The sequence below is a fragment of the Falco punctatus genome, assembly GCF_963210335.1.
Source record: "Falco punctatus genome assembly, chromosome: 7".
Taxonomy (NCBI): Eukaryota; Metazoa; Chordata; class Aves; order Falconiformes; family Falconidae; genus Falco; species Falco punctatus.
This window is the reverse complement of record NC_137587.1, coordinates 48,169,455-48,185,660: the sequence shown is the minus strand read 5'-3', so window position 1 is coordinate 48,185,660 and position 16,206 is coordinate 48,169,455.

The following is a 16,206-nucleotide window of genomic DNA, read 5'->3' as shown; positions in this document are numbered from 1 at the left end:
TTTTAAATATAGATTTTAAAACAATTCATCTTAACCTTGCTGATAAACCCTGAACTGAGCAAGAGTTGAAGTTAATAATTCTTTTAAAAGCAGATTTTTTTCTGCATGTGCTTTAAATTATCTCTGCAATCCCCACACAAATCTTTGATAATATTAATGAACTTCAGAATCAGGCTGCAGAATCAGTGTATTCTGTCAGAGTACAAGCAGCAGGGAAAAATTATTTGAAAGTGATAAAGGAGGAAACACGGTAGATATCTTACTGTCAGTAGCAAAGGCGTTGAATTAAGTTCAAAGGAGATCATTAAAATTTATGCAGCCTAAAATGCAAATCAGTGTACATGTAACTACTAAACTATAAACTTAAATAGTTTAAGGTAAATTCCATTAAAATCTATGCTTGTAAAATGTACATATCCTTTCTGCCTTTGTTGGATGCTTCCTCATCTGACAATTCTGAGTATTTCCTCTTCCATTAGAGGGACAATAATTTTAACTAATATATCTTTTAAGAGTTCCAGCTTAAATATGGAGTTCCAGGAAAACCTAAGGTCAAAAAAGCTTTCAACAGATTTCATAAAGAAAGTAAACATTTCTTCTTAGTTACTTTGAAACTCTCAATTTGCCTTAGGAGAACTGAATCATCAGTGAAACTTAAGATTTCACCCTTCCCTTCTCCTTTCACTCTTACTATTGAACACCATCTTCTCTCCAACCTTTGAACGTAAAATGCTGGGGTTTGTACAGTTGCTGCATGGCACAACCCCCCCCATTGCCATAATTGAGAAGCTAAACCCTGGCTGAACATCTGCATCATCTCAGGACATTGTACTGCTTACTGTCACCTTCTGCAAGCACAGTCCCATGCTCTAAAATCCTCTGAAGAAATAAACTCCCCAGGGTTCCTCAGGTACATGCCATGTATGCCACCACTCCAGAAATTCACCAGGAAAAAATATTCTCACCTTTCCTGGTCTGTAGTACTTTCTAAGTCTTCTATTACTACTGCTGTTTCATGATTCTGCTATATGCATATATTTTTTTTATGGTTTAGCTCCCAAGATTAGATGCAGCATACCAAAATTAAGTATGAGAGCCATCTAACGATATTCAAATCATCAGAGAGCTCCGCTGTTAATACCTCCCAGAATAACATGGCAGGGGAGCAGGAGGCAGGGGAGCTCATATTTGCTGGGATCTAATTCTCCAATTGTTTGTATCATCCTGCTGAGGTGAGTTAGAGACAGACGGGACCACCCAAAGAAAGGTATGAAGCTTCTGCCCTTGCATCATATAGGAACTTAGGATGTGAAATGTCCTCCTAAATCATTTAATATGGTTGTATGACCTTTCCTGTAAAAACTGGGAAAACTTCACCTTTCTTTTGCCTCGTTAAACCACACAGGATTTCTGTAGCTGCCTATGAGATCCCCACAGACACAGGGGAAGAATTCAGGTCAGGCCAAGCCTGGCGGGACTCCAGGCCAGCCCTTGGGAGCATCATTTTCCCATCAGTGAGCTCCATTCTGCTTCCAAATACCAAGGTTATGACCAGTGACTGCTGAGTTATTGCGCTTGCACCCAACAGTACTAAGTCCCACACTGAGTGAATAACCTGACACCTTGCCCCAGGATGTAAATTTGCCACTTTTTGTGACAGCACTGCCTCTGTAAGGTTGGTTACAGCCCACAGGAGCCAGCAGATGTTACCTGCTCTATAGGAGGGCTCTGTGAGTGTTCCTTGAACGCTGAACCATATGTTCCTTTCAGATGCAGGGAGGCACCTATATGCAATTATCAAGAAGGGAGGCATAAGCTCCATGTGCAGATTTAAAAAAGGGAAAGGAAAAAAAAATATTAAGGGAAGCACTCAGGAGAAGCTCAACAAGAGCCCCACATACTACCAGGAAGGAGGTAGCGTTCAAGGCCATCTATCAGCTGTTACCAATGTAGTATCCTCCAGCAGCACCAGCTAGCATTCAAGAGCACTAGCTGGACAATTTTTCTGGCAAATAGTCTCATTTGTTAATTTTTTGTGAACAGCTTAATGAGCAAAATAGGGGAAAAAAACCTTCTTGAAATGAAACACATTTCCCAACAATATATTCACGTGCAGGGTAGCCATGGTCTAAGCAGAAGCAGTGCAGGAACGCGGAAGCTTTCCCTCCCACTTGCCCCTCGACGGCAGCGCTCCGTTTGCAGTTTAGCACGGTGCTTCGGTACATCTCTCCGTAACTGAGGAGTGGTTTGGGTTTTTTTTTCTGCTGAGACCTGTAAGTCTCAGATGGTTGATCTTCTACATGAAGATGACACATGCCGGGTGGCAGCAAGCCCAAGGAAGAGCACTGGGACAGCTTGGGGCTGTACGAAGAAAAAAAGCCTCCTTTGAAACAGGTCTTCTACTTACAAAAAGGAGATCCAGTGGATCTACTACACTTCATTACAACAGTGGATACAGCGAGGGATTTTCTTGTCTTTTTTTTTTTTTTTTTTCTTATTTTACCAATTGCTCTGTCAAATTTTCTCTAAAGAGAGTACTCTGTAGTGGAGTGAGTGAGAGCACACAGCAACAGTCCATCTAATCCAGGCCCATTTTTTTCATATGTTAAGAAGGCAAAAGGGAAGGCAGCCTGTTAAATTATTTTCAGCTGGTCACAAAGTGGCTGAGACCGTACCTGTATGCCAACACCTGCACTTTTCATATGGGTGACCAGAGCTGTGAAAACCTGAGAAATCGCTGGGAGGCTTTTAACTCTGTTTTAGACATTTCCTACCCCACGTATCCTCTTCAGGTCACTCTACAGTGAGCCACTGTCCCACCTGGCCTGGGGAAATGTTATTCCTCTCAGATTAAATCTGACATTATTTAGCCATCACAAAACTAGGGAAATACAAGTGTTGGGAGGTTGTGGGAAGGCACTCAGCACTCCTGGTATTTAAGAAGAGCAAAACAAATCTTGAACATCATCACCTGTGCATCCCAGGTGTAAGTGCTACAGACAGTACTCCTTCCCAAAGGAGCTCCACTATAATCCAGTCACTTCTTCACTAAGTGCTCTTTTTTGTACTCTTGATTTCTGTTTTCAACCAAAAAAATGAGCTTCCAGGAAACAAAACTCAAAAAAGACTGTATGGAAACATATTCAGAAAGTTGTCTTCTGGAACCAACAAGCTAGACAAAATTTATTTGACCATACAAAACTGTATTAGAAGAGCTCAGAAGGTTTATCTTACATTTGTGTAGCCAGGGTCCTATCATTGATTTTACCACTGCTGCAATATTGAAGCAATCATCAGAAACCAAGTGGCTTCCTATCCACAATACATTAATCACGGCTGCATCAGTACATCACTAGATTAATATCAAATATATGATATAGATATTTATAGGTACTTGAAGTTTTTATCCAGTAAAGGCTGGAGCAGCTCAGTGTTGTGAACTGAATGCATCTGAGGCACAGGTTCTCCTGGCCCAACCTGTACAGTGGAAAAAGGCAGGTGGACCTTATTGCTCCAGCTCTGGGTGTACACTACAAGCAAAGCATCACCCCTCCTCAGCGGGTGGGTTTCATGGAGAGCTGCCAGGTCTGCAGGAGCAGTCGCTGCCGCTCACACCAGGCCTCAGGCAGGGCAGGCACAAGGAAGGGCTCAGAGGTACCTACACACTTCCCAGGCAGTGACTGAAGCAGAATTCCTCTTTACTCAAGCATTTCTACTCCGCACTCTGATGTGCAGCCAAAGCAGATGTTAACGTGCTGGAAGGCTCTGCAGAACAGAAAGCTTCTCTGATACTGGTGAAGCTGCTGGTGGTGGGGCACAGGGCCCTAAAGGCAGCCTGCAAGCACCAAGCAAGGACCAGTGCTGTATCCACTGGGTCTTCATGAGAGTTGGGACAGCCTGCTAATGCCTGGGCTTCACAGTGTGGGACACACCGACCTGCCTCCAGCTCACAAATCTGCCAGGGTGAGGGGGCTATACCAAGGGGAGCATGGCATGCTTTGTAGCTGTTTCCAGGACCAGCAGTACCCCAACCCTGTCTTGCCTACACAGAAGCAGCCCAGACCTCTTTCAGTTTGGCTCAGTATGTTTCACATTCATCACTTTGGGCAGGAGCAGGGAAGGGTAGGTAAAATAGAGCAGGTAAATCAAAGCTGACAGAGTCAGCACGAGGAATGCCCTGGGAGCAGATATCTATGGATGGGTGGCAAGGCCTCCATCACCAGAAGGGTATCTCACTCAACACACCACACTGATGTTCACCAGCCTGCGTGAGGACCGTAACAGCAGTACACAGCTGCGTGTGTCCTGCCTGTGTCAAGCTCTGATATATAACCAACTGAACTGGTATCAGCTTTGTTTAGCCAGTTTAAAAGAGAATCTTTCAAAGCAGACTTGTGCCCAAAGGGCAGCAAGTGTTGAGGGTTATGCAGCAGAGCAAGCTCCCTGGTACAGTAGCTCTTTCTGTGCTTCTAATCTGCAAAGCTAATATGGGAATTGAATTTTATACAGTGTCAACTTCTGAAAAAAAAAAAAGAGAGCATTAAATTTAAAAGCAAAATAAGAATCCCTGACTCTTCTCTGCTTGGCAAGACAGTTAACCTGTCCTCAAAACTCATGCATACATCTGAACCGGCTTATTCTCTGAAAACATTATATATACAAAAGTCATTTGATCCTCTTAAGTGTTACGTGACTGCAGTGCTTCAGTTTCAAAAACACTGTGCAAAAAGTAGCTTTCACCTTCAGAAACATTCTCTGGCATGTTCCCTCTGTCTTTATGCACCGATATATTCACTCCCCCCCGCCCCCCCCCCATTACAGTATGTACTTGTATGTTTCTATAACCAGACTACAGAAAATAGTTAAATCTATTTTAATGGACTTTATTAGATAAAGCCAAAAGCAATTTGCATACTGTATTCACTTATAGTCAACCAAAAGAACCATCCTGCTTTCTTTCTGAGTGTATAATGGAAAGATTAAATAAGCTCAATTCAAATTCTTTACCTGTTTCATAGCTTTTAAAAAAAATCCATCTATGCCTATCGGCAGTCTGCCACTAAACCCTTGCAAAAATGCTTTAATAACAGCAGTTAAAAGATATTTTTGATACCGGTATTCTGTTTTTTCACTGCCTTTCTAACCTCGTCTGTCCCAGATATAAGAAATTCCCTAATGAATTTGAAAATTAATGCATAGATCCCGTCACTAGTTTGGCTGGAGCACTGCAATGATTCTGCTGATTAAACGTCTACAGTTCTATGTAATAATGCCAGACAGACCTGCAAGGGGAACTATTTTCAGACAGCTCCTGCAGTCTCTACTAAGTTGCAGGAGTGGTTCATTCTGCCTGTCCAGACAAAGCATTTCAAATTGACAGCAAACGACCAAAGTGATCAAGGAAAGAAAGAGGAGCTGAACGCATTGATTTCTTTTCTGTATAGAAATACAAAACCTCTTTGATCCCTGAGACTAGGAAATAGCCTCATAGATCCTGACATCTAAAAGAGACTATGCTGAGATGTTCCTGTACAGTCACCTGGTGGTAACCCCCCCCCCCCCCCCCCCGCCAACAGCTCTCTGTGCATTATATGGGCCACAGTGCGTAACTGGAAGGTTTAACTTTCATAAAAGTAGTTGCACTTAATGGATGTTTCAGAGTTTTGCTAGTTGCAATGGAAAAATAAACCCCTACAATGGCAGCTGTGTATCCCAACCTACATGCTAAAGGAAAACATAGAAATGTGCCATTTTCCTCCCAGGTGAGCTGGCCCCTGCACCCCTGGGCAGCATCTGGGCAAACCAGAGAAGAACTGACAAACTTCCGAAATGCCTCATCCTGCAATGTGCTTGGGAAAGCCTGCCGGGACAGTATTTTCCTTAGTATACATCATTCATTTTGCCTATTTTTTGTGTGATATGGGTATTATTCCTGCCTGGAAATGGGAAAATACCAAGGAAGTGAAACGCTGCTTGAGCTGAAGAACAAAAGCAGCATAGAAAGAAATGTAAAACCGAAAAAGAAAATTCTCTCAGTTTCAGTCTAAAAACCATAGATCAGGTAGAAGCTGACAAGGGGAAGATTTAGAGGTGTAATGCTTTAAAGCAGAAAGCAAAAGCTCTTAGAAGAGCACACAGAGCTGCCACCACCACCTGGCAGGAGTTGAGTTCACCTGCATCAGCCAAACGCTGGCAGTAGGAGCCAAGGCTGCCCCATGGGTACAGGGTCCTCGGGGGTGCCCATCATGGAGTGCCCGTCACGGAGCACCCGCCGCGGAGCACCCTAGCAGAGCTGAAGTTGTACCTGCATCAATGGACAAAACTGTAGGAAAGGGCCCCGATGCTCCCAACACACATGAGGTTGCTGCCTCCCTGCTTGAAGCACAAGCTGCTCAGCTCCAGGGGCTGCCCCCGGCCCCCAGGTGAAAGTAACTAGTCCTGGCAGCTGGACACAGCTGTGTAAAGTGCAAGGAGAGCTTCTTTCACCTCAGCTGCTGGGCTGCTTGGGCTCACCAGGTTTGGGTCAGGTCAGTTTGCTTTACGATGTGCTGCGTTGTATGTATTAGGGCCTGTGAGCTGGCGTGTGTACATGTAGGTGTGCACACATGCACACTCCATGCACGCCCATATTGCCTTTGAAATGTTGTAACCTCGTCTGGCTTGCTTTCACCTCTTTCTTCTCACAACTGCCAGCCCATCAGCTGCTACTGAGTTCATGGGATTTTTTCTGAAGATAACTGAACTATTGTATTAATTTTACTTGTCCTTCTTCTTCCCTGCCCTAAAAAGAGAGGTTATTTCTTTTAGTATTCTTCCCAAATCAATAAATTTATTCAGCCCATCTGCTCAGACTTCAGCACACGCTCCTTTAATTTGCGACTATTTGTTAAAATACCAGAAATGTAATTATTCCAGAAATGCCACAGGTGTAAGAGATACTTAACAAAAAAAAAAAAAAATTAATCAGGGTGATATTTGAACAGTTTCAAATCAAAGTTTACCTTGTTAACCTGAAAAAAGGCATGAAGAAGAGGACTGGCAAGGTTAAGCGAAGGTCTAACAGATGGCATCAGGCTCTGAGAGACTCATACTCAAATGTTTGGGATTGTAGCAAGGAGGCAGAGGACAGATGAGGTCTTCAAAGCAGACTTGAGGAAGCAGGCTCAGGCAAGAATAAGTCTCAATTAAAGCTGTGAGTAATACCTGTGTGCAGAGTCACCAATATTTAGGGGACAAAACACGCAGATGACTGGGGGGGTGCAGCAGGGTTGTGCTGGTGGGCGGCTGTGCAGCTCCCCGCAGGGAAAGCAGGGATGCTGGAGGGCTGTCAAGGGACAAGCCCTCCAAGGACAGCCACGCTGGCGCAGGCAGGACATGCTCAATGTGGGTGAACATTCCTGCTCAAGGGAGCATGCAACCCAGAAGGGCAGGGGAGACTGGTTCTGGGGCAGGCAGGACAGCCTGGCAGTGCTTTGACAGCCCCAAGCTGTTTCAAAGCTTTTGGCTTGTCTGTGCTTGGTGCCAGAGATGACATGGAGGAGATCATCTTCTCTGTATAGAGCATCCCAAAGCAACCTCACCAAGGGGCCAGAAAGAGCTCCTCCAAATTCCTCTTGGAATACTGAACTTACATTTTTTCTCTCTGAAATGCTAAAGCACCATGAAAAAAAAAAAAAAGTTATTTAAAATTGTGCATTGTCTTTTGGAGAACTTTAATTTTTCATGGCCAGAAGACTGCTGATTTATGACTGTCTCCTTTGATGTTTTTGATTGTACAGGTGCTGTAAATAAACATCTACATTTCATTGTGTATGAAAAGGAGCATGCAATACTACATCGATAACAGGTACGAGCACTGTACGGGGGCTGCGGGGAGCTTTAGGGCTCATCTCCTCTCCCTCATGTTTCCCAAGCCAACCTATTTCTCTGGAAGCTGCACGGTCCCAGCTGCTGCTCCACGTTTCCATGCTCACACCTGTGGCAGCTGGGCATCTGCAAAACAGTGACCGTGAAGATTGTACCAACCCAGAAAGCTGAATAGGTGTTAGACCTGGGCATGGGTGCAGAGGGAAAATCCTTACCACAAAATATTGTAGTTTTGAACTTTCTTGGTCAGTATCCTAGAGCAGTATGACCAGTTTGTGCCCCTGCTCCTCCCTTCAGTCCTGAGCACTGCCTGTTTCTCAAAGGACTCTTGACTCACATTGATGCAGATGTTATTTTTACAGACACACTTCTGGCATTATGAGCAAACATCGTATGGAGCGCAGACTGATTTTAATGTTGATTTTTCTGTTTCATTCAGTTTGCTTTCCTTTTTCTCTGAGCTAAGCTGCTATCTCTTCTCCTGTCTAAAATAGCTGGATTTAGATCAGACTTGGTTGCTCTTTCAGCATACATATATTTATGAAGAGAGGTTTCATTCCCCAGAGACTTCCCCCTGGGAGAAGACTTCAGATTTCCTAGGAGATACACTTATAAAATCAATACTTGAAGATTCCTGCCCAGATATGTAGGAGGAAGGCATAAAAGGTACCTTCACCCATCTGCCAAAGATGTAATATGGATTAGAAAGAGGAAAATTTGGAAGCAGAAAGAGAAGTTCAGCTCCCTGCTCCCACCGTGGTGGAAAGGTGGAGGTTCAGCCTGAGCTGCCCCCTGGGAGAGGAGGACATGGAGCAGTATCCTGGGATGCTCTCCCAGCTAGACCCAGGCCAGGTCCTCAGGTCCCACTCTTCGCTGCTGCCTTGTGCCGTGGGCCAGGGGAGAGCCAGAGCGCGCATCCAGGCTGCCCCTGCCCGGTTCGTCAGACCCCGTTCGCCCCTCAGTCCCGGCTTGGGAGTTCCAGGTTATCAGTCCTGGGTTACCGGAATAATTGCATGCAGGGTGCAACACATAAAAAAGATTCTTAAAAAGTATGATTCATTCAAATTCCTTTCATAGCTTAAGAAGATTGTGTGTAGTATTTCAGAGAGGGAAAACAACAATTCTCTAATTAAAATATTTTTATTTATGAGATGGAGGCTTACTTTACTTTCATCTTCATGCTGTGGAAACCTGCACAACCACTTTGTCTGCACCTGAGGAATTATGTGAATGGGGTAGAAATGATAAAGCACACCACACAGCAGCTCTGGGCAGGGGCAGAGGGAGACCAAGGCTGCCAAAGGCTTGAGCCCCCTGTTCGGAGGGATGGGAAGCAGGCACCACAGGCATTCACTGGGATGTGCTGTGGAGGAGCAGAGCTCCGGGGGGCAGTGGTTGAACAGGTGATACTCATCCACAGCAGATCAGTCTCACCAGTGGCCCAAGCATGCAGAAGGACATCCTGCACTGACGCTGGTCCCACGAGCAGCTGGGCTGCGAAGCACCCAGGAGCGGGAGTGCAGGGGATGTGTGAGGTGAGGTGCTGCAAGTGGCTCCCCACCAGGAAAATGCTGCTTTGGGGACTGTGCTACAGAAAGTGGGGATGATGAGCACCTGAAAGGTAGCTCAGCATCGCATTTCTGCTGTATTGACATCTCACGACAGTAGCAAAACAGTAGGTATTTGCCCATGCCAAGGAATAAGAAATCTCAGAGTTTATATTGGAGAGCGTTCAAATTGTGCCCTTCGCTGCAGCTCTCCTTAGCATCAGCTCTGCAAACTTGCTTTCTGGTTTTCTTCATAACCTTCCACACTTATTCATGAGTACAGTATCTGCACATTTCTTTTAAAGGGATGACTGCAGCTAACCATGAACACTCATATTGCAGCACTTAGCCCTTCTGTACAAGAGGCTAAATTACACGTTAGGTGTAGAAGTACAAATGAAAACTGCAAACTAATTTCAGCAAAGTACTGAAGCTGGGGCTCATGCATAGTTAAATTCCTGAATTCCGATGTTAAAATGATCTCAATGCAAAATTAAAGGTTCCATTTTAATAATGCCATCGATGTTTTGAAGCTTTAGGGCTTGGTATTTCGATGCCATTCAGCAAGAGAAATAGCTGTTTGTCTCAAAGAGAGTTTCAATTCACCAGCTCTTTTTCTCTTTGATAGATTCACATCAATATTTATGTTCTGCTGGTGTGTTAATGTAAATGGCCCGGCTCTCGCGTATACAGGCAGAAACTAGGGGCTCGCTAGCCTGCCTCTGTGCTTTAATCCCCAGTATCAAAGAAGTGGTGCATCTCAGCTTCAGGAGGGTGGGGTAAGCCTGAGAGCAGGGAGCATCCCAGCACAGGGAGGGGCTCAGCATCCCAGCATCCCAGCGGTACAGCACCCTGCCTGGCAGGATGGGAAGGAGGGCGAGCCTGACCCAGTGTCGTATGTATCCAACTGGCCTGTACTGATCAATCCCTGCCTGCACAGTGGTCGTTTTAATCCCCAAACCATCCAGTTTCAAGCAATGTTTACCTAAATGAGTTATTTTCTAAGTAAGTACCAGCAACTGCGTATTGCTGCCCTCGCCTTTTCTTTGCTGCAAATGTTTCAAACGGGTTATCTTCTCTAGTGTTGTTCCCATGGTTTTCCAACATTATGCGGCTTTTACATTAAAAAAGTTAATGGTTTGATATGCTGCTCATTATGTTCTTGATATCTGTTTTCTGCAGAGGATCTGAAACCCTTTCCTCTGCCTCCTTCTGGTCTTTGCTATTACCATACTTTATTTTAATGCTTAGTTAATTTTGCTCACACAGTTTAACTCCATCCAAAAGAAATGGTCAGCAGCTTATAGGGAAATGTTAAAAAAGGACAAGAAGGAAACTAAATGCATCCTGAGTTTTCTTTTAGCTCCATTTCCAGGTTTTGCCACTGGAGCCTGGCACTCCACGATAAAATGCCAGTCAGACTTACTGTAACATATTAACTCTTATTCACCATTAAAGCTCTCAAATCTTCTCACGTTATGGGAGTTGCAGGGAAAGATGAACTTCAGAAACCTATTTCAAAACTTGTGAGGGATTTGAAAGGCTTAACGGAACAGCTGTCTTGGGGTTTAAGGCCTGGGGAGAATCGTGTTATCTCCTGCAAGGGCTGGCTCCGAGCAGGTCCCACACGTCCCTTCCTACCTGCCGTACCCACCCCGGGCTCGCTGCACACCCTGGGCATCGCCCCAACGCCAGCACCGGGCACTGCTCTGACTCTTAAACTCTGAATAAGAGTAAAAATCTACATATGAATAATAGACATAAAGTGTTATAAAATACATAATGGCATTACATAATGTACATACAAATTAGGTGTACAAATAACAAACATAATTGTATCCGTGAATAATATATGTGTTGTATTACATTTATCTATAATACATATACTTACATACTTAATTTTTTGAGAATGGGTATGTTAACATAAGTTTCTTTTTCTTTTATATATATATATATATTTATATATTATATATACATATTTTTATATATGGTTTTTACCAAGAGATAACAATTAAAAAAGCACCTTTATTTTTCACAGCAACAAATGCCATGCAATGCCAGCTCTCCTTTCACATCGTAGAATTTTCAACTTCTCCAAATTTAAATAATCCATTAGCCAATAGACATGTATTTATATTTCTTTATATTTCAATCTATCTATCTATGGAATGTAGATATAAATACATAAAATATATTGTGCATAATACACATGATGCAAAAACATCACTCATATATTAATATATATTTATACATAATGTGTGTTTTATGTATTATTTATGTTATAAAACTGATTGATATATATAGATACCAAAAAATGCAGACTCAGTTTTGTGTTATCTATATTAAATATATATTTATAACGCTGAAAGTATTTTTCCTGAAAATAAATAATACTTGTATTCATTCCATTCAGAAAACTCTATTTTTTAGAACCTGACATACATAAAGTATTTTCAGTTTGAAACATTAAACGGGATTTCACTATCAATATGGCAATTCAACGCACCATTGCTGGTGCACTCAGATGAATACTGGACAACTTTTTGTTGCATTTATTCAATAGCTTGAAACAATTCAAAGACTTTTCTTTAAAAAATAAAAAACCAAAAATATATGATCAAAGGAAAACATTCTGATATTGCCAGTGTGGAGGGGGTTTTACAATTTTTGCATCCCATGGGATTTTCAGGAATTTCAACTTTACTGTTGGTTCAACAGGGAAAATATATGTACCTTATTGATAACTAGTTAGATATCTTTATCTATAGCTACTCTCTATATACACAGATAGTTATCTACATCCAGTCTACATCCAATTAATACCTATAGATCTATATATACATGCACATAGATACCTATATCTAATCTATATCTCTATAGTTTAGATATATACATATATCTATATTTAATATAATCTAAATCTAGATTATAGATACCTGTGTATAGAGATTTGATATAGATATAGGTATCTAACTACAGATGAAATATAGATAAGACATCTTTAAATAGTTACATCTAATCTGTGTCTGCATAATCTATGTAGGTACAGATACAGACATAGGTTGCAGATGTAGACAAAATGCATATCTTTAGATATAGATATACACATAGATACACACACACACACGTACACCTCAGAACACCTCCTGGGGTACACATTCTTGACCCAGGAACACAACCCAGGGATGCTTAGGTAACACCCTGGAAAACATTCCCAGCCCCCTGGGCTGCCTCTCCTGGCCCATGAACCAGGCTCGTGGGTCTGTGCCAACCTCTGCAATTCCTTAGCGACGTCAAAGCACATAGGCTGTACGGGTACCACACAGAAACCACCTTGTACTTATTTCTGCAAACAGGTGTGAATCCAGCTTGCTCCGGCAGCATCCTGGACCACTCTTTCTGAGCTCTCTGCCAACGAACACAACTTCCACTCCAGCCAGTTCGGTTCTGATTTGCTGTGCCCCGGGGCCACGGGCGTTGTGCCAGCTGCTGCACTTGGCACCGGCTGTGCTCAGATTTGCCAATGAGCCTGCTCTGTAGTGTTCCTGCTGTGGGTTTTCCTCTTTTTTTTTTTTAAGAACTGCAGAAACAATTGGACAAGTTATTTTCATCGCTGCACTGGGAATGTGAATTACTTCCAAGCTGAGTTAAAGCTCACACCACCTAAGGTTTTTATATTATATAAATAGATACCTAAGTATCTGCTAACATGAATAAATGATTATGCAGCAGAATGCATTTATTTCTCCTTGCAATTCACACCAAAAAAAACCCCAAACCAATCATCTTTACTTTTCACAGTGACAAGTGCAGTGCAATGCCAGCTCTCCTCTCAGATCATGAAAGCGTTTTCAACTTCTCCCAATTTAAATAATACATTAGCCACCTTGTACTGTTTCTGCCCTTTGTGGGCAGCTGGATTTTTATAGGCTCCTTAAAGCATCCTGTGTTTGTTGTCTAATTGGACTCGATCCCCAAGGACACCCGATATACGCTGCGGTAGGAACAAGGCGCGTTGAGGCTGCTGGCGGGGGACACTGGAGCGGGCAAGCAGCAAGATGATGCTGTAATTTGTCAATTTAGCCATCAGAAGGTCCGTGTGAGCATAAGCTATTCCTGCTACAGCTTAATGGGTTTTGACTACAAGACTGTGTGCTTCCAAATGGTATTTTAGTGTCATTAGATCTTTCCCTGTTAAAACACCGCACTGTTGTGGTAGGAACATGCAGCAAGGTGGCAGAGGGGGATGGATGGGGCCAAAGGAGGACAAAGGGGGCAGAGGAGGACCAGGGCACTGCAGCTGGGGCTGTTCCAGAGGGGTGAATGCACAAAGATCTCATTAATATGAGCAAATGAAAGTAATTAACATGTCTTTCTGATTTCTTTGGGTCTAAAGCACAAAACCAAGCAAAGGGCCTGCTTTCATGATGAAGGTGTTGGGTGGCTGTTGCAACTGAGGATGAAGTAAAACTAGAAAGACACGGCGCTGTTGCTGGGCTGGCACCTTTGCCACCCAAATAAAAGGGCAGAAAGGAAAAAAGAGATATTTATATTGCTTTGGCAATGTTACAGACACCATAATTAGGACAAATCATTCGTGGGACATGAAAGTCATGACCCATAGAGTACATCAAGTCAGTATTATAGAAAAATTGCCAATGACTGGTAAAAAGCTCCAGAAAAGCACTAGTGGAGGTGGGCTGCTGGAGGCTGAGGAGCATTACAAGCTGTGGGTGCTTGTGGGTTCAAGGAAGGCAGTCTGCTCTGCAAAGACCAAGCAGAAGGAAAGGTAGAGGGAAAGAATCAGGAATGAACAATGCTGATGTCCATAAGGAAAGTATAAAGACTAGCATGCATAAAGCAGAATCAACCTGGGTACTGGTCTTACTATGGAAGAATTACAAAAGCATTTTAATGAGGAGCCTGCTGCTGAAGACTGCTCCTAGATCCCTGGGTCAGGGCTGGAATACCTGGAGGAATATGTACAGTGTTGTTAGAGCAACAAACACCTCAGAGAATCACTTTATCATGGAAAATCTGCAATTTCAAAAGGGAAATTGGCAAACTAAGGGAATCAGTCAGAATCGTGAATTTAGGGACCAGAAAAAGGACAAGAGATAGAATTGCAAAACTGTCTGCACTGACATCTCCCATTTGGAGAAAGGACCGGTGAGTAAGGTTTGCGTCTCCCTGCCAGAGTGGTGATTCCTGACTGTCACCCAGACAGCATCCCCAGCTAAGCACCACGCAGCCACTCACTCCTTGCCCCCACAGCCAGATGGGGGGAAAACAATTGGAAGGGTAAAAGTGAGAAAACTTGTGGTTGAGAAAAGAACAGTTTAACAATTGAAATAAAATAAACATCTACTACTAATAATAATAATGATGGTAATAATAATAATAATTGTAATGAAAAGGGAAATTAAAAAAAGAGAGAAATAAATCCCAAGAAAGACAAGTGATGGAAATTAAAACAATTGCTCACCACTAACTGACCGATGTCCAGCCAGTCCTTGTGCAGTGGCCCCTGGCCAACTTTCCCCTTAGTTTATATGCTGAGCGTGACGCCATATGGTCGGGGCTGTCCCTGGGGCCAGCTGGGCTCAGCTGTCCCGGCCGTGTCCCCTGCCAGCTCCTGGTGCCCCCCAGCCCGCTCGCTGGTGGGGTGGGGTGAGGCGCAGCAAAGCCCTTGGCTCTGTGCAAGCCCCGCTCAGCAGCGACTGGAACAGCCCTGTGTGCTCAGCGCTGTTCCCAGCACAGACCCCACCAGCCCCACACAGGCTGATAGGACAAAATTAACTCTATCCCAACCAATTCTGTACCATTTACATCATGTTCAGGTCCCACATTCTCTAACGGATCTTCATTCGCTGCTCCTTGCCTTCCCATCATTTGATACGATACGCAGACATCATTCCCTCAGTTTGTGGCCCACCCCTGTGAAATGTCTCTAAAATGCCCATAAATGTCCGCAAATGTCCATTGAGTTCATTGAGTCCATGACTTTGGGCTCCATCTGTTATGGTGATCACTCAGGGTGGAAGATGTGGTGTGCTGTGTGGAGTTATTGGGCACCAAAGCCAGCTCAGGTCAGGTCACTGCTGCACTTGCACTGCTTCTTCTCAGGCTTGTCCTCCATGGGTTCAGTGGTTCCAACTATAGTAATTCCTGTACCATGCAAGTCAGATCATGGGTTACAATGGTTTAAAGGTATATCCATTACAATCTCTACCCCTGGTCCCTTTGGGCTCAGTTATAGGGTTTAACGTTGCAATGATCTCCTCCCCTTGCTCCTAGCCTGGCTGGCAACAAGGGGTTCTTGCTGTAGAAATTCCCATAGCATGCAACACAAATCACAGATTATCTTCACGCTGAATTAAACCACCCTGAGGTACACATTGGACTCCCCCATCCTTCTGCATTACTCACCAAGTGCACCCGGGTCCTCAAGCAAAAACAGTACTGCAAATAGGTTTACCCTTTCCTGAGGAAGGAATAACGCAGACTGGTTATTCCCAACAAGCTTCTTGTATTTACTATGGGGCCCTTACCTCCTTCCATAGTGTGCAGGGGTTTGGATGGGGCAGGGCGAGGTTGGCAGATCCTCTCATGTTGACTAGCCAAGTGGTTTCTGCTAAATGTGTATCCCCATCCCATGTAGTTTTTAACAGTCCATTGTATTGTTCAATTTTCCTGGAGGCTGGTGCATGACAGGGGATGTGATATACCCGGTCAGTGTAAAGCTTGTTGGCCCAGGTGTCTATGAGGTTGTTTCAGAAATGAGTCCCATTGT